Genomic DNA, 19448 nt, shown 5'->3' with positions numbered 1-19448 from the left:
TTTTATGTCTTTCCATTTAATAATTATAGCCATCTAACTAATAATTCAGTTCCCATAGAAAACCTGAACAAACACCATGATATTAAAAATTCAATGACATTACATTTGTGATAGCTCATGATCAAACCTATATTTATCTGTTTAGATGTAACCTGGATGACACCTTCTTTGTAGAGAAATGGATACGAGCCGATGCGTTTTCTGGACATACATGTGTTTTCAATTCCTCACCAAAGACAAGTGCTAATTTCAGTAATGAGTGTTCCAAACTCAAGACCGTTAAAGGTCTGCAATTCCGTTCATAAAACAATATCTCTATTGTTTCAGTTACAACTCGGATAAGTTCTCAAACGATTGTTTGCAAAACAACTTTCATTTTCAACTAATCCTGACCAGTCAAACCCATAAATACTCTATTTTATGTTCACTCATCCCCAGACTGGTTCCCATTTTTCCATACAATTAGTACCGTGTATCATGAAAGGAAATCTTACTTTTACAAAGTGAAGTCGAGGGCATTGCATGCACTTATTAAGTTCGCCTAACTCTAATACAAATGTTTAGACCATAGATTTACCTGCTCATGTTTATAAGAAAAATAGTTTCACCTTGTTTTGTTCCTGTCCCGCACATTGAAACATATTCTTTGTTGGAGTCCTTGACTTCCGCCGTGCGACATAATTATAATTTTGATGTCGGGTATACTCACATTCACCATGCGACACAATGAAAGTTTTGATGTCGGGTATATTCACATTCCCCATGCGACCCAATGAAAGTTTTGATGTCGGGTATACTCACATTCCCCATGCGACACAATGAAAGTTTTGATGTCGGGTATACTCACATTCCCCATGCGACCCAATGAAAGTTTTGATGTCGGGTATACTCACATTCCCCATGCGACACAATGAAAGTTTTGATGTCGGGTATACTCATATTCCCCATGCGACACAATGAAAGTTTTGATGTCGGGTATACTCACATTCACAATGCGACCCAATGAAAGTTTTGATGTCGGGTATACTCACATTCACAATGCGACCCAGTGAAAGTTTTGATGTCGGGTATACTCACATTCACAATGCGACCCAATGAAAGTTTTGATGTCGGGTATACTCACATTCACAATGCGACACAATGATAGTTTTGAATGTCAATGTAATCGGTACACCGACGGTCACATCAACTGGTTTGTGAGTTTTCTTATCCAGTCAGTTATTCCTTGATTTCTTGTCGTTACCTAACAATTATTTTGGCAAGAGTTTGCCCCCTTTTCTGCATCACCGTTCCATAAAATGCTCCATGATTTAGTTTTGTTTGTTAATAGAACGTCTGTCTCTGATTACTGCTTAATGCATTGTCAGTGTTTGCAGCTTCTCTAACGGTATAATATAACGGTATAACGATACTTTCCTAGGTCGTTGACAATTTCGAATCGAGATATGACATTTCGTCTTCCACAGCAACGAATGTAGTAATTATTATCCCCATATTATCATTTGTTGGCTCTATATATCTAATTTCGATTTCGGATATTTTCATTCACTAAATATGATCAATTATGGGTGTGGACCTTTCTGCTTAATGCCAGGTATTTGCATTAACGTCCAAGATAAGAATTATAGATTCTAGATCTCTCTTGTCGATATTGGTATTTATATTGACCCAGTGCTATCAACTACATGAAATAGATCTTTCTGGTTGATATCAGATGTTTTTACAACTGTTCAATATTTGAGAGCATTCCATAACTGACATAACCTATTTGAGCTGATTCTATACATTTCTCGAACTTCTTTTATATAAATGAATCCATGCATGTGTTGGTATTCCCACAGTAGTCTATGGAGGAAGGCCTGCTTATTTTCTCGGCATTTATACACCTTTTATGTTTTACACGGATGTTACTCAGCTTTAACTACCTTTAAATCCATACAATTATTCGCTTGCGCTGATTTAGTATATGTGCTTGGATTCACCGGTGGTTTGCCATTTGCGCAAACAAGGTGTCGAACCCAGCCATGCTAATCGTTTTATTCTCAGTAGCATTCGGGTACATCTTGATAATTATATTGACACTGGTTTGTGAAGCTGCGGTACGTTCTAAAGATACACGTATTCGTGAATGCATCCCGAGTCGAGATTATCTAACCAGCTCCAAACGTCACACAGGTTCAATTACAACAACTATACATTTTCCATTGGCGCTCTGGTGACCTTCATTGGGCCACTCAAGCTCTGTAACAACATAGTCTTGGTGAGAATCAAGGCAGTGCATCTATAATTGGGAACAGGTGGGTTAGCAGGCGAGTTAATGCCTGTTTTGAAGTACAAGTCTAGCACGGACTGCTTAACCAGGTCAATCTGTTTGTGGTTAAATTAATAAATAGGGTACACCGTAATAATATATAAATCTTCAATCTTTTGTCGATGTTTTATTATCGGTTCATGTATTTCAATAATAGATGACATACACGCGCGACATGATTGTGGTGAAAGTCATTCAGCATGACTTGCGTGTGTTCTTGGTGACCATTTAACCCAAACGAAACGTCAGTCAATCCCAGATTTAAAAATGTCATTGAACTTGCCAGTTTTACTCGGCCATATAAAGTTCTATTTGTTCTTATATGCTGTTAGACAAAATCCATTCATTCATTCATCCATCCATAAATCTATATATCTATCCATCCATCCGCTCCGTCAGTATCTACATACCTATCCATGGACCGACCGACCAATACACACACACACACACACACACACACACACACACACACACACACACACACACATACATACATACATACATACATTACATACATACATACATACGTGTTATTGTGTCATATTATCGTTATAATAAACACATAATCACTGTAAACAAATGCAAAGTAACATAGGCATGAACAAAATGAACAGTGCATGTTCCTTTCTTAGTTTTTATCATTCCTTGGCTAATTGCTTGTGCTAATTGTTAAAATGTCATGCATAAATAGCCACGCGTTATAAAGCTAATTTCACATCAGAGGAGTGTCTGTCAAGGACACACTGTTGTTTATTCTCTTGTGATGGAGGAAAAGTCGGTCTAGGGCATGGTCGTGTTGTTATGCTCTTACAACAGATGACATTTGACTGGTATGCTTTTTGATACAGTTGACGTAATGTAATAAACATTCAAATTGTATTCCTTCAATTTGAAACCTCATTTGTACATCAAAAAGTTTGACCTCGACGCCTATAACAAGAAGACTAATAATCATTGTTTTAATAGCATATATAACAATAATCTAAATTGCAGGCCTTCTGTTGATTTAGAAACCACCGGGAAATTCCAGTCTAGTTTCTATCTCTGGTCGTATCGCTGAATACGTGGATCAAGGTAGCAGATTAACATACACAAAAATGTAGGGGAGCAGCAGGGAGGGCGAACAGACCAAAACAATTTTACCAGTAACCCCTTCCAGGAAATTATTCCTCGATAGAGGGCTTATTTCGACGAAATAAACCATTCTATTCAGACCACAGAACAAAAAAAAAATATCTAAAAAAATTCGAGAAACGCTAGCGTGCGAGAAATGCTTCGACGCCAAGGAAACATTTTTATGTTAACCATACAATGTATCAAGTCCGATACGGTATCGTGTCCGCGGGTCGTGTAAATTTATTGTCACAAATCCATGCGGGTTTCTTTGAGCGCGACTAAAGAAATTCTTAAACTTATTAATATCCATATCGCCGCTACACCAGGTTTGATGAATATTTCTCAACGTGTGAACATCAACTCCATTAAACACAGCAAGAAGATTACAGTTATCCCTGATTACTTTTGGTATTTGTGTGTAACGTTGAGTAACATAAATGACATCGGTGTTTTTATGACGACCCCGGGAAAATATTCTTGCAGGATTTTTTTGCTTGTCCAGCATCACATCATCATACACTACTAGGTTATTTATTTCCCCGTTAAGGTCTTCAACGCTGGGAGCTTCTTCGATATCAGTGATAAATTCAACTACTTCCTCGCCGTCTTCACTCAGCGCTTTTGCACTCTCATTAAAATCTTTTATAACATCATAACAACGTTGATCATCCACAGACGGAGCTATCAAGTATAGTTTGTCCCATTTCATCCACTTCATTATCATGTTCAGTAGCAGTTGCGTTTTACCTGATCCTGACGGTCCTATGATGATCATTCTGATAGAATTTGGTAGCACGGAATTATGCTTGACTGGTTCTTTCCTTCGCGTCGCAGAAAAATCAGTGATCTCCATTTGTATATAAAGAATAATAATTATGGATTTATATTGTGTAAAGTGTAAGGCACGAACCCCTACAAACGACATAACAACCATTACAACAAAAAATAACAGACAAGCACTCTCTGGTAAGTGTGTGCGATGTGGCACAAAAAAATTTAGATTTCAAAAAAAAAGCCTGACAAAGTTAGCGGAGGTGACATCGCAGCAACCCTCGGACGACTTCCAGGTACCCCTTGGGCTAAATATCCCGGAGAAAAACATCTTCCGGGATACAATTACTGCGGTCCAGGGACCCGACTAGATATCAGACTTGATGAACAGTCTAAACCAAAACCGGGAGAGTATCCGATAAACGCTATCGACGCAGCGTGTCACATACATAATGTTGCTTATCGAAGTAAAGATCTACAAGACAGGCATATCGCGGATGTGAAATTAATTCATGCACTAAGCGCCATAAAAAATAAATCATTTAAGGAGTCACTCGCCAACTGGTTAATAAGATCAGCGATGAAATCTAAATTAGTATTAGGCGCTGGATAATTAATAACAATGGAAGCGATTTATTATTCCCCGGCCGGATACTGGAGAGGTAACTCAGCAATTAATAAGCTCGCCAGCGCAGCAAAAGTAACACGCAAGGTTGCCAAAAAATGGCTGTCAAAACAAGCAATATGGCAAATCTACTTACCACCACCTCGACAAATCAATTTTGCACATTTTGATGTTAGTACCCCCAATGAAGTTCATCAGGCTGACATACTATTTCTTCCTCATGATACTGTCCGTAGAAAAACATACAAATACGCGCTAACAGTAGTTGATGTTGCTAGTAGATACAAAGAAGCAGAACCGTTAGCGACTAAAACAGCCGCTGAAGTTGCCTCTGCGTTTAAACGAATTTATCAGCGAGGACCTCTAAGCTGGCCCCGATTATTACAAGTTGATCCTGGCAAGGAATTTCAGGGCGCGGTATCATCACTGACAAAGCAGCATAACGTTGTTATACGACGAGGGCATACTGAAATTCATCGGGATCAGGCAATTGTTGAGCGATTTAATAGAACACTCGCTGAGAGATTATTCGGATACCAGTACGCGAGGGAATTCATTTACGATACGAGATCTCGTGAATGGGTTGCAAGACTGCCAAACGTGATAGCCGCACTGAATAATGAAATTACCAGAACAACAAACATGAGACCTGTAAATGCAATCACAAAAAAATATATACCCCGCGTCAGTGAACGTGGACATGTTTCAACGCAGCCAGTGACGCTAGCGTCCCCACTGCTGGGTAATGTCACCGTTAGGTATTTATACGAACCAGGCGAACTAGAAGGAGGAAAAAAAAGAGCAACCGATCCCACATGGAGTGTTACTACACATAAGATATCCAGCATAACAAGATCAACTGGGAGAAACGCAATCTACAGATTAGATTCAACTGCTCCTCAGCGTGGATTTACACGCGAGCAACTTCAGGTGATTCCCACGGATACACAATTACCACCTCGATCACTTAAATAACTGCAGCAACACCTCTGCGTCGATTACACTCAAGACAGGTCAGCATTACATTTTCACGCGTATGACCGCGACTGCTATCTATTCTATCTACGGTAAATTGCCTTGGATTATTTTTCGAATACTGCCACAGCAATAAACAATTACAACTCGCACAGTGATTATTCTGCTGTTGTTGTAATTGTATAATAAATGTTTCGTCGAGATCAAACTCTCTGCCATTTTTTTTGTCGCTCTGTTTGTAACCGGCTAATTTCTTTCTTATTGTATCATCAGCGATTGATCTGTTGATGCTGTCGTTGATAACATCATCTAATACAATTCTTTGTAACTGAGCTATCCTTCTTACTCTTGACACGGCTAAATAAACTAAATTTGACCACTCGATGCGATCATCAACAATCCAAACTGTTGTATCTGAAATAGTTAGTCCCTGCGAACTGTGGATGGTCATAGCGTATCCTAGCGTCCACGGGGATTTGCTCATTTTCAGTGCCTGTTCAACAGCATCAACATCAACTGTGACAATATCATTTAATACTAAATTTTGTTTCTCCGGACCCGACGCAGTCAGGCGCCCTGGAATATCAACATCAATATTCTGCAATCGCGTATCAGCTGGTCTATAACACAACGGCACTGCCAGCATGGGAAATTTCTTCTGATGTAACTGAAATAACTGCTGCTGAAGCGTGTCCCTGACTATCTTTCTACTTGCCACTATGAGATCACCTGGTTTCCACGTTTCCCAAAAGTCGCTCAGCTCCGTCTCTGGAATTATTTCACGCATTATCTCACACTGGACTTTATTGGTTTGTAGCCTGATCAACGCCTTAAACTCTTTCAGCGTTTCATCGAGTGATCTGTGATCGTTAGTTATTTCCTCATAATAATCTGCGAAAGTTTTCAGCCACGTGTGTGGAGATTCACCTGTAAATGGCGGTGGTTGACCATGATCGCCGCACATCACCACTGCGGTATTTTTCTTTAGCAACCAATCCAGAAACTGTTTTAATATATCTAACGGCACAGTGTCTATCTCATCCCAGATGATTTTCTCGGGAATATATTTCGTTCCCATTCGTTCAGGTGTCCACGTGCCGCCGCTGTATTTGAAAAAACTGTGATACGTGCACGCGTTAACATCCCGTTGTCTCATCTCCCTGGCAAGTCTGTGTGTGGGAGTCAGCACGACCAAGTCAGAGTTTCTAAATAATTCAATCGCCCGAGTTGTTTTACCAGAACCACCAGGGCCGTTCAGATAAACTGTTTTGTGTCTTGTAACAGGATCGTGCACCGGCGGCAACAACGAAGTTGTCCCCGACGAAGATATTTCTGCGCTGCGATACTCATCCTTGATTTCAACGTCAGCTGATTCGCAATATCCTTGTAACATTTCATTCTTTATTCTCCACGAGCCCCACGATGGATCATCCGATATAACATTATCCAACAGCGCTGAGTGTTTTTTATCGATATAAAATGAATCCGTTGCAACTCTCACTGCGATAACAGGGAATCTATTAATCATCGACAACAAATTTATGGATACATAAGCTAGCATCGAAGATCTCAAATGTGTGTACTGAGATGATTCTCCGTCGATATAACTAAAAACAGTTCCTAGTTTTTCCCCGTTTGACAGAAACACATCTTCGCGGTTACAGAACATGTTGTTCGCGGCTGCATCAGCGACAACAAGATCCAATTCAGTCTTGTCCATGATTAATCGACTGTGATGTTGTTTATGATCATACGCTCCACCTTGAGTGAATTTCCCAATTATTATTCGTCCTAGATCTTTTGCTGTGCTTTCATCATTTCCAAGTTTGCTTTTAAGTACTTCAGGAGCTTTCTCGATGATAGTGTCGATAAAAGTTTCTGGATATTCTCGTGACCAATCTTCGATGTCTTCTTCTCGCGTTGGAGTTGGCAACCAAACTTCGGTTTGACGACAATAACATATAATCGCTTCGCTGACCGTCAGCGACAACAGTATTCGACTGTCAAGCATGTATCGCAATAACACTATCGGTGCCCATCGCTTCTCAACGAAATGTCTGCCAAACCAAACATAACACACAGGATGTAAATCCTTAGCGAATTTAAACGACGACACACAAGCAAATCCTGTCAGGTCAAAATCAGGTAATGGTCCGTTTACAGCAACTCTTGTCATCGAGTTTGTAACGTGGCCAAACCGTTTAAAATATTCGCTGCATTCTCCACGCCCAAGGAAACTTCCTGGATAACACGCCGTCATGTCCACGGATATCATACCGCGGTAATCATATCGAGTATTCCACAAACCGCCGTGTCCGTATTCGACACAGCTCTGTTGGATATCCCCAAGAAAACTTTTCGGAGTTGGTCTCCATGAATTTCGTTCCCGGGCTACATGTGCGGCAACACCGGGGACAGTAAAACAGTGTGTCAGTAACGTATCAATGTCCGTCGCATGATATTTTTCTGCGAGTTTTTTCATTTCGTGCTGTAACGCCATTGTTCTGTATATTTCCCCGTCGGGTCTCACAAACTGATCATATTCTCCATCTTCGCTACTTCTGAATAACCACACAGACACCGGATCGGTTTTACTTATCTGATAAATAAAATCAAACATGGAGTGCCTCGCACTCTCCCCGTTAGCGGTTCCGCTCGGCAATTCCGGATAATACTTCACAACACGGTCTCGCGGGAATATCCTAACCGAGACAGACCAGGCGTGACTGTTATGATCGATAATAGTTATTGGTGCTCCACGGGAATCATATTTACACGCATACAATACCTCACCGGTTAACGATGAAACCGTTATAGGAAATTTTAGTAATCGCTCTAGCTCAGCAACATCATTTATTGACGCTCCTTTATCCGCTACTCGTGTCGCCCACGCTGTTATTTTAGTTTGTCTTAGCGGTGTTAGGCCGTTTCCTCGCATTGCATTTTTAAAATGTTCCATTACTCGCTCAGCTACACAATTCATCCTTGACTCTGTCAGCGACACCCTCATCGGGGCGAGTTTATCAACGCGTGGTTTCTTTATCGGATAAATTCCATAAACGACCGCGGTCACAGGATACGCTCTGGCATAATACGGTTTATCAATCCCAACAAGTACTCCCGGGTTTGAGTCTTTACTTAACAGAACGGTTTTCCCCCGCCTGGCATCAAGAACAGGGTCTAGTTTGTCTCTGATAATCCACTTTCGGGTTCCCTCGTCGTCGACTCCAACAATAAATTTTATCTGCACGAAATATCTTCTATCGTCGAGATACTCAATTATATTACGCGCGATTGTATCGTTGATGGTACCATCAATGATGAAACTCAAGGAGTTTTCACGGGAAACTCTTCGATGAGCGATGCTAGCATCGCCGGGGATAATTTTATACGAAGACCACGTGTGTGCGGCACCATCACGACGAAACTCTTCCTTGGCATCCTTGATAACACCAATTACCGTTGCCAACTCTCTTCGTCGACGATCAGTGGTTAACCGGTCAAGATCGAATCGACCGCCTGCGGGTTTTATTCTGGATAGTCTTTCAAAACTCATTATTATAATTAAGACAAGTATTTAAATAGACAAATATATTATATATAATGAACGGAAACTCAAAGAGTTTCTCATGCAAGTGGATCAAACTAAATTCATCAGCGCCGTGTAACAGACGTTGCAGAGGCGAATACTGTGGACAACATGCTCAACAGGTCCGCGGCGGGAGTCTAGGACCGATACCGTGTATCAGATGCGGCATTGGAGTACGAGGAAAAACGCAATTATGTTCAGCGTGTGGTGGAAAACGCTATCGAGAACTAAAACGGTATTATGATAAAAAATATCCAGCCTCGAACACTCTCTCGGAGCGTGATTACATAAATAAGTTTTCAGACAAATTATGAATTAGACAAATGATTTGCTTATAGTATAATGAATCAAGAATTCCCCCCCGAACAAGAATTTGTTCCACATCCAACTATCCCAAATTATGAAGCGTCACACGATGGTACAGTCAGACACTGCCGGCGACGGAAACCAATCGGTGTTGTATCCAATACCGGTTATCTAAAATTCCATGCTGGAGGAAAAGATTATCTCTGTCATCGTTTCGTCTATGAATGTTTCCATGGATTGATCCCTAAGGGTCTTGTCGTTGACCACGTTGACGGAAATCCGACCAATAATGCCATAAACAATCTTCGGATGGTCACGCAACGCAAGAACTGCTTACTGGGTAACACAGGTCATTGTAAAACAGTTGGAAAACGGGCTGTTAAGTCTCGAAATACAGACGGCCAAGAAATGATATTTCAATCAATGGCCGCAGCTGGCAAATATTTCGGTATTTGTCAACCTTCGGTACAACGAGTCGCAAATGGGATCTACAAAACAGCATTTTCAAAAAAGCTCAAACAATATATTTCATTTTCCTACATACAGCTTATCCTCGACGATAACTCGTAAACACTCTCATGCAATTTAAAAATATAAAAAATATAATAATATGAATCACGAAAACATAAATGTCATAATTGTTGAACTCGAAAAATTGCAACAGCGTGGTTTTAATATTTTACTAAACGCTGAAACAATTATGTCAGATTTTGAATCGTTGAGCGCCGGCAAGAACAATCTCGCCGCGTGTTATAGGTTCATTAAAAATATACAGAATTACGTTTACGGGTCACTTGCGTCGATAACTGACGATCAGGTATCTGAATTCGTTCCACTGTGCGGCGCAGTTGAGAAGATCAGGCTTGAATTGTCACAACAATATGAGACTCGAAAATTAATCAACACCAGGGTACGACGGCTACAAGGTCACATAAAGAATCTTGGAAACGCTAACACTTCCGAAAACTCTTCGAGTTTCGAAAACTCTTCGAGTTCTGACACGGAAATGGGTACTAGTGTTTGTGACTCCGTCGACGAAGTATGAAAGTGTCTCACGCTTTGTACATTTTCACGGTAAAAAAAAATAATACATTTTTTTTTGCCCAAGCGTGGAAACTCGAAGAGTTTCTCATGCTAGCATCGCCAGAGAAATGTTTTACATGAGAAGTCCTTAGACTTCCAGGATTTGCTCGAGCGCGGGTGCATCAATACAACAATGAGAATAGTTCATGATCTGTTCTCGTTGACACCAAGCTGTGATCATATGATTTTGCTGTAACTGCGTCAATTGTGACGGAGTTAACAAGAAGTCTTCGTTGCCATACACGTCAACGATTATTTTAACGGGGAAATACTGTTCCGGAGGTTGTCCCGAGAAACTCTTTGAGTTTTCAAATGCGGTTTTTATTGCCTCGTAAAGAATTTGCTTATCATGAATATGAACTCGTGCGTGAATGTATTCACACATTATATACAACCGTTTTTTTTTAAATGCGTGAAACTCAAAGAGTTTTCGAAAACGCATAGCGTTTCCAACGATGCTAGCACGAGAAACTCTTCGAGGAGAAACTCTTCCAGAAATGCTTTGCATTTCCAATTTGGAAACTCTTCGAGTTTCAGGATTTCACCAGTAAGTTCACGGAGACAGTCTCGCCACGCAGGTCCAACAAATTCCCCCGTTGGTCGGTGAGTTTGAAATTTATCGTTGACAACCACGGATTATTACACCGTAGATAGACGGGATTGATTGGTTCTTGCACAATCAGAAAACCAGGGGGGTCTCTTGGTGTGAACGTATACAGGATAAACCCCTGTTGTGCCGTCGTAGTATCTGATGCGCTGTAGCTACCGTCGATGACGTCACATACAAGATTGACCGCGATAACATCTGTGATATTTACGATCCCGGGTGAGATGTGTCTGCCATCGGATGCTGTACTGTTGTCGTGCTTGAGAATAACCGGCTGCGGTTTTGTTCGCGTGTACGCGGCAAGAATATCTTTAAAAGATTTATCAATGAGATCCTGAACCGATTTTTTTAACTCGGGCACATTATATCCGGGGAGTTTAAACCCGGGAATATCTTCCACGGAGATTTTATACAACGTCGCAAATTTTATTCTTCTGTCCGGGGTAGGATCAACCAAAAATCTTTGAATTACTATTTGATTTGTAATTTCCATCAAGAATGCGAGTTTATTTAGTTTTTCTATGGTAGTGATAATTTTATTACGAGTCGCGATTTTATCACTGGAAGAAATATACTCTTGAAAATACCACCGCAATAGTCTTAGCTCTTCTTGATGATATTGTTTGATCAGATCAAATATATTTTCTACCAGGGTCACGTGTATAATAAGGAAACCACTGTCGGGGGGAGACCCGGTTCTGTGAAAACCTAACCCCAACCCGTCTTCGAAGGTATCCATGAAATAAACTTCATCATATAGTGGTGGAAATTGACGTCTGCCAAGTCTGTCGGTCCTTGGTCGTGCGAAAATGTCGTGTAGATCTTGTTTATCGGTCTCGAAATCCGAATTTTTAGGTTCTGGTGGACCCTGTTCAAACCCCGGTTGTATTTGTGGCCATCCTAATACGGACCTGATTGAGCTTTTATAAATATCCACGGCGTATCCCGGTGTTGAGATTTCAATGACCGCAGACAGCGTTGGTTCGTGCGCGGTCACAGATATTTTGGCTTCCTTGCCGGTGATTCGTTTTATTTGGCGTTGTATCTCATTGTTGATTTCTTCGATCTGATAACTCCCAGTGGGGAGTGTAATTGTATCCCATTCAAATTCACGTTGTTGTGGGTCCGCGCTGGGTTTCCCGAACACGAACGAATTATTCGGCTGCTGACCGCCAAATGATTCCGACCTGACATTGGGCCAGCTGTGATACACACTGAGCTTTGCTAACGCGATTTCGCTCACTGGAATTGGAGTTCGAAAATTAATACCGAATTCTGGTGTCGTCGAGGACACTGAGATCATTGTGGTCCTTACCGGTGTTGTGTTTGTGACTATTTGCTGAAGCAGTTCTTGTGACATTATTTATTTGTTTAGTTTTCAAATAGTCATTGTACGCATCTGACATTAGTTTGAATTCAGAATCTGATATCAACGCAGCATCGCTACTTTGCACGTCTAACGATGATGATATCAGCGATGATAATTTCAGATATGCGGTCGTGGCTGTATTTAATTTTGTCGTGTAATCGTGTAATTTTGTGTTAGCACACGAGGATATTTTTTTTGCTATGATGCCGAAAACTTCTGCCGTGGTTGTGGTCGCACAAACAGAGATCGTGGCAGCGACTACTGCTGTTACCGGAGTGACCGCTGATAGTATTACTCCCGCGGATGCAACAACGGCGGATACTGAATAAACCATAATGTCTAACACTGTTATGCGTCTGCGGTATTTTTTTACTTTTTGGGACGTCGCGTCGATGACAGTTTTTAACTCAGATTGCCACTCACGGACTTGATTGTATCTATACGCGGATGCTTCCATTATTACTTTACCCGGTGACCAATTAAGGTGTTTCGGCGACAAATTCCAGACAATACAGTAATTGACTGTGGCTAATCCTTCCGGATTTTCGGCTTCCAGCGTAAAAGTTTCTTCGGTTCTTTTGTTTATCACCACAGACGCAACTCGGGAAAACTTGCTAGTTAAATCATGTCTGGTAGATATCTTAAATTCTACAGCAGAGAGTACTGTCAGTCTGTATATTCCAGTAACATCTGCAGTATGTGTAATAGTCTTGTTTTGTTGTGACCATGTTTCCCTTCCTGATTTTATCGTACACACAAGGTTTTTTGGGGTTACTCCGGCAGGAATTTTAATTAAATTAAATTTTTCCATTATCTGCGGAATTCCATTTACTACGTTATCTAATGTTTCCTTAATTTCGGTGAGTTTCATACTGACGGCATTAGGTTTCCCGAAGAACTCATCTACGGTGTTAAGAACGTTTCTGCGAAGTCTTCCAAACTGGGTCACATGAACATCATACTCAGCTCGTAACGTGGATAATTTGGTATCTATGACGCTGTCGGCTGTGTCCACATACTGTTTGTTTGCTGCATCGTCGTTCGAGGATGGATCTCTGAGTACGGTTATTTTGTTTCCATTCATGCTGAGTTCTCCTGTCATCGTGTCACCGTCTTTTTTCACGCACTTGTCAACACCTTTATCAATACTGTCTTTGATGCTTGCGATTGATATATTCGAGTCCTTGATCCGGCCGCCATCACTAAATGCAACGAAGTTATCCTTGGTAGCTCCAAGAACTCTGCGAATTATATCATTCCACTTAATGTTGCTCGTTCTTAGTTTTCCTTGCCTGTCTTGAAAAATAGCAACTTCATCTGGGTCAACTCCAGCTATATTCAAAAGATTATCGACTTCATCTCGGGTCGCATATTTTGAGAGATCAGCATCTGTGCTTGGTTTGACTTTTCTTGTGAAAGGTCTTCCGTAAATATCTACCATTATTTGTTATTGCTGTTTTTTAAATGCGAGCATGAAAATGCTAAGCATTTCTCGATGCGGTATATTCATGCACTACTCGATGCGGAGACGTTGCCAGATTTCTTGAGATTGCATCAAGAACATTTAAAACCTCGTTTCCGCAAATGGGCGGATCAATTAATGTTTGTGTTGGTAGCGTCGACTGCCACACTGGAACATTATAAAATCTGCTGACATACCTGAGAAACTCAACTGGCGGTGCTAAACCGTACGAATCAAAATAGATAATTCCACGTGGATCGATCGCGTAAGCAACCCAGTGAGTTCCAGGACCGTCTTTGTTGTCGAGATTGATAATGCCAGTTTCTGGATTATTTGGTCGTTGCGGTAATTGATCTCGCATGAATACACCTCTGAAATGTTTTATACGCAATTTTTTAACAGCATCTAATAAATCAAAATTGCTCATTGGAGACTGCGTCTCACGAAGCGTTTTTAAACCCGTTTTGGGTACCATGATGCCGGAGTTCCTGGTAGTCTTAGACCGCGCCCTTTTTTTTTGTATCCATTTCCGATTGCCTTTTTAAGTGCCATTCCGGCCGCTGTTCCAACTGCACCGAGTGCTGCGGCTTTTGCTACGGCTGGTGCTGCCGCGGCAATCAACGCCGGTATTGCTGCGAGAAGAGGAAATATTCCACCGGTTTTAGTCATGTCCTTGATAGCTGCAGCAGAGAAATTAAGTCGGACACCGGTTTTTGCTGTTAGTGCCTTATTAAAATGTTTAATCTGAGTATTAGTCAACGACAGCTTGTCTGGACCACCAACAAGTTGATCTCGTTTTAGTGTTATTGATGTCCCGCACGTGCTTGCGTTCTTCGATTGCAATTTCTTCGTTTGACCGGAAGTCAAGGTGACATTAACATGACTGTATGACATTATATTTCAGAAACTAATCTAATTGTTACATATTTTCTACTGGAGCGTCAATAACTCTCATTCGTCCGCCAACACCTTCAAGCAGCATTGCTTTATCGGAGAGTATGACAGTAATCGCTCTGTAATCACCAGCAGGAACACCTACACGAGCTCGGAAATGTAGGTCGACAACAGATTGTTTAACCAGATCAAGATGTTCCGGCGAAAAGTAATAAATCGGATATAAACTCATAAAGTCTCGCTGTGATATTTGCAGGCCAGTGTCTACATTAAGGTCGCGCCCCATAAATGACATCAGACGATGATACGCGCGTGCGACACGATGATGTTCGAAATCTATTAATATATCCTCAGATGGCTCCTGATGCCCATTTATTCTCAACGAAACTTCAGAAACTCCAAGTGTATCAAATACCATTGGATTTCTTTCCTGGCTACCTATTCTAGCACGGAGTTGAAATGCAATGAAAATATGTCGTGGTGCTGATACTCCTTGTTGCGATGATATATGCCATGTAAACAACCCGCCGTGATCACCTTGAATAACGTCTGTGGTTGTTGTTTTCCAGGATAGCAGTGATTTACCGCCCGTGTCCATAAAAGACAACAGTCGTTGTTCTTCGGTGATTGACGGAGACAACACTGGCATCCACAACCACAGTTTAGTTAGTATTATTTGACCAGCGGCAACAGCAGCATCTCGCCAGATAGCGTCATTATCATCAGGTTTTCGCACAAGTACAACTGTGTGTTTGGCACCGAATATGACCTTGTGGACATCTCTGCAGAATCCAAAGATGTGAGACAATGGAATCACACCTGAGAACTCTTCATCTCCACTTAACATCGATCTACGTGTTGCAAAACCCAAATTAAAATTTTCGTTCATCGATGCAACTTCGGTACCACCAGCATTCATTGTTACATTCCTGTTCTCGGGGCTGTCGGTTATATCCTTTGCAAACATCATTGATGGTCCGGCTGATCTGGTGTAATCATCCGAGTATCTCGCCAACCCGAGAATTGTTGTGGCAACGTCGACGTTATCATGAATTGTTTCAATTTCTTTTCCATCTATCATGTAAATAGCGGATTTAAATAACGCCATGATGCCGTTGTTAACAAATCCAACTCGGTCGCCGATCCCGTAGTTAGTGTTATCATTCTTTAAAAGCCTACCTTCAACTTCGATGAAGGCCTCAGCGGGCAAGAAGTATCTACTTGTATCCTGGACCTGTAGTTCAATTCTTCCCCGTTGGTTAGGATTACGTGCTTCATAAGAATAATATTGAAAATCACGTACAGAATCATCTTTAAGTACTGGTTTGGACATATCAAACGCGTCATTGGATTTTCGTGCAAACATTATTATTATTTGTGATGGTCTAATTAAAATGTTATCGTCACCGGAAACCACTACCAGCTATCAAATTAGCAGTTACACTATCTTGCAACGCTTTGGAGGTAATTCCCGCTGTTGCGATCTCAGCTAATTTCTGATTTACGGCCTTATTTACTACGCTACTAACATTTGCCGGCATAGCTTCAGTGGATGGTAGTTTTACTGGCGCCAACCTCTTGACTGGGGTTTTTTTTTGTATCAGCTGTGCTAGTCGATCCTTGATTGATTGAAATGCTTTTCCGGCAAGACTACCAACAGTGCCAATGGCTTTATCCTTGACAACATCAGCGGCTTTCATCGCGAATTGTTTTGCTAACGGTCCAGCTTTCGGAGCGATTCTTGTGACTAAATCCCTAACAACATCACCGACTCCATCTCCGTAAACAACCTCGTATACTGGTAATCGTGAGTTTACTACTCTGACACTTCTTGGTCTGCGAAAAGAATCGTGTAGTATCATTTTATTTAATTATTGTTTCTCTAACTAAATTTACTAGTCGCTGTGGTAACCATCCGTGAGTTCATCAATGAGCCCCCGGTAGATGCTGATATCCATGATGCCACGCTGAAATAGTCGTTGACAGATATCTGCGGCTTCGTTTATTATTTCCGGAGAGTTGTTTCCGGCACGTCTTCCTCCGATGAGAACTTCCAACCGTGATACGTCATTGATGATATTATCAGGACAAATAAAATTATTTCCCAGACCACTACCAGTAGCGGCTGGTGCGTCGTGAAATTCTTCCTCTGGAGATTGCGGCCGAAGTTGTGGCTGAGATGATGATGGTTGTTTTTTCTGCTGCCGAGTTTGTTTCTGCTGCCGAGAAGAAGGCTGCTGTTGTTGCTGTTGTTGCAGAGGTGGAGGAAGTTGATACCCGGCGGGTTGTTTTTGTTCTATTTGTTTTTGTTTTGCTTGTTCTTCTTTTGCTTGTTTTACTAGTATCTTATGAAGATTTGTTAAATCTTCATGAAAATTTATAAAATCTGGATCATCATCTCTAGCTTGCTTTTTGTTTGTATATATTCGATATATCCATTTGATAATATTAGCATCAGATGCTTTTTCATGGGTGGGGGTTAAAATTTTAGTTTTATTATATAAACCGTGTAATACTTTTTTAGGTAATTCTTCCCTTTTAGTATTTTTAATTTCTTCGATAAAATCTTCCTTAAATCTTTTAATCAATTCTGCGGTTTCTTTTACTGATTTTGGTTTTTCTTCCCCGGCGGCGACGTCAGTACCTTCAGGTGGAGGTTGAGCCGCAGCGATATCAGTTGGAAGATCTCGTAAAATCTTCTTTGTCTGTTTAGTTCTTCTTGCTATTTTTTCAGCCTGCGTCGCAGTTTGTTTTGATACCGGAAGAAGATCTTCTTTGATGACAGTTGTAACTTTCTCAGTAGCTTTGGTCACGGGTTTAAATAATTCCTCCGCGGATTCTGCAAAGACTTCCCGTGCTTGCTGTCTTAGTTGTAATTTTTGTCTGACACTATCACGGATAGGAAGAAATTTCTGAATTGCTTCGAGACGTTCTCGAGCTAATCTAGTAGTAAGTGCTTCTCCGATATTTGCCATTATTTATTTGTCAATGATTTAATTCCGCTAACATAAAAATGTTTCCTTGGCGTCGAAGCATTTCTCGCACGCTAGCGTTTCTCGAATTTTTTTAGATATTTTTTTTTTGTTCTGTGGTCTGAATAGAATGGTTTATTTCGTCGAAATAAGCCCTCTATCGAGGAATAATTTCCTGGAAGGGGTTACTGGTAAAATTGTTTTGGTCTGTTCGCCCTCCCTGCTGCTAGGGGCCCCGAGTGGCCGAGTGGTCTAAAGCGCTGTCCGTTACGGATCACTGCCATCTCACCTCTGTCTGCGTGGGTTCGAGTCTCGGATTCAGCCAATGTGGGTATGTGAGAAAGCTTGCCAGTAGCTTCTCGTGGGTCGGTGGTTCTTTCCGGGGTTTTCCCGGGTTCTTCCTCCACCATTAATACTGGCCGCCATGTATAGCCTATCGTGTGCTGAAAAATGGCGTTAAACCCTACAACAACAACAACAAAAATGTACGTTATCTGAATCAGCATATACAAATAGGCACAGAGCATGGATATGCATTATATAACCTTCCATTTCAAACCGAATGAAATGCTTGTGTTTTTCGTTTTAGGTAACGGTAGCACGCGACGACAAAAGTGAACGCAGCGAATATCAAAGCAGTAGAGGCACCAAAAGACCCATCAACAGAAAAATAGTCATGGCAGGAGACAAAGAAGAAGTAGATGAAATACGTATAGATGGGCTGTGTGTGAAGCACAGTGAACATTGGAGGCAACCTCTCTGTATATATTTATCAATCAAATAGAATATAAAAATAAAATAAAATAAACGTTTTCCGTGGGAGGGAATGAAGGCTCTGCACCCACCTTCCTCTCCGATTCGACGGGCATGCTATATGAACAGTGTATTGAACTGGCAGGGCCATTCATGGGAACGCTTCTCATTCTCAAGGTTCTATTACGCGTACACGGGAGACCTAACCAGAATATAATTCTCAGATACATGATCTATGTGTACCACATTATAGACATCTTTCTTACACTCTGTCGATTTCCATACCTCGTGAAATATCACTAAATGCTAAGCAGACAGGGACGCAACGTGAAAACAGTTGGCGTTCTCGAAATTCGGAATAGGCAATCTCGAGAGACCAGCTCAGTGTTTTAATCAAGTGATCGTTTTCTAGATCGTATATTGGAGACTTGAGTTTGCGCATTATAGTCAGGCAAACGCGAGTAAAAAATGGCTAAAGGCCAGTGACTAGGACTTAGGATCTTGCGAAATAACCATCTTCCACGCTCATCCACCCCCACCCCCCAACACATCGAGATAAACAACAAACCCCACCCTAAAAACAAACTATCAACCAACAAAGCAACCACACGAGCA

The 19448-nt window shown here is 41.2% G+C and overlaps 1 long non-coding RNA gene across 1 annotated transcript in view; it reads right to left on the bottom strand.

The window, feature by feature from the left end:
• Positions 1-19448, bottom strand: part of LOC149784252 (uncharacterized) — a 29503-nt gene that overhangs the window by 9691 nt on the left and 364 nt on the right. The window lies entirely within an intron of this gene.

This window comes from Sinohyriopsis cumingii, chromosome 14 (genome assembly GCF_028554795.1).
Source record: "Sinohyriopsis cumingii isolate HCF-2022 chromosome 14, ASM2855479v2, whole genome shotgun sequence".
Taxonomy (NCBI): domain Eukaryota; kingdom Metazoa; phylum Mollusca; class Bivalvia; order Unionida; family Unionidae; genus Sinohyriopsis; species Sinohyriopsis cumingii.
Note: the sequence above shows the minus strand (reverse complement) of the source record. Positions and strands in the feature narration are given on the sequence as shown.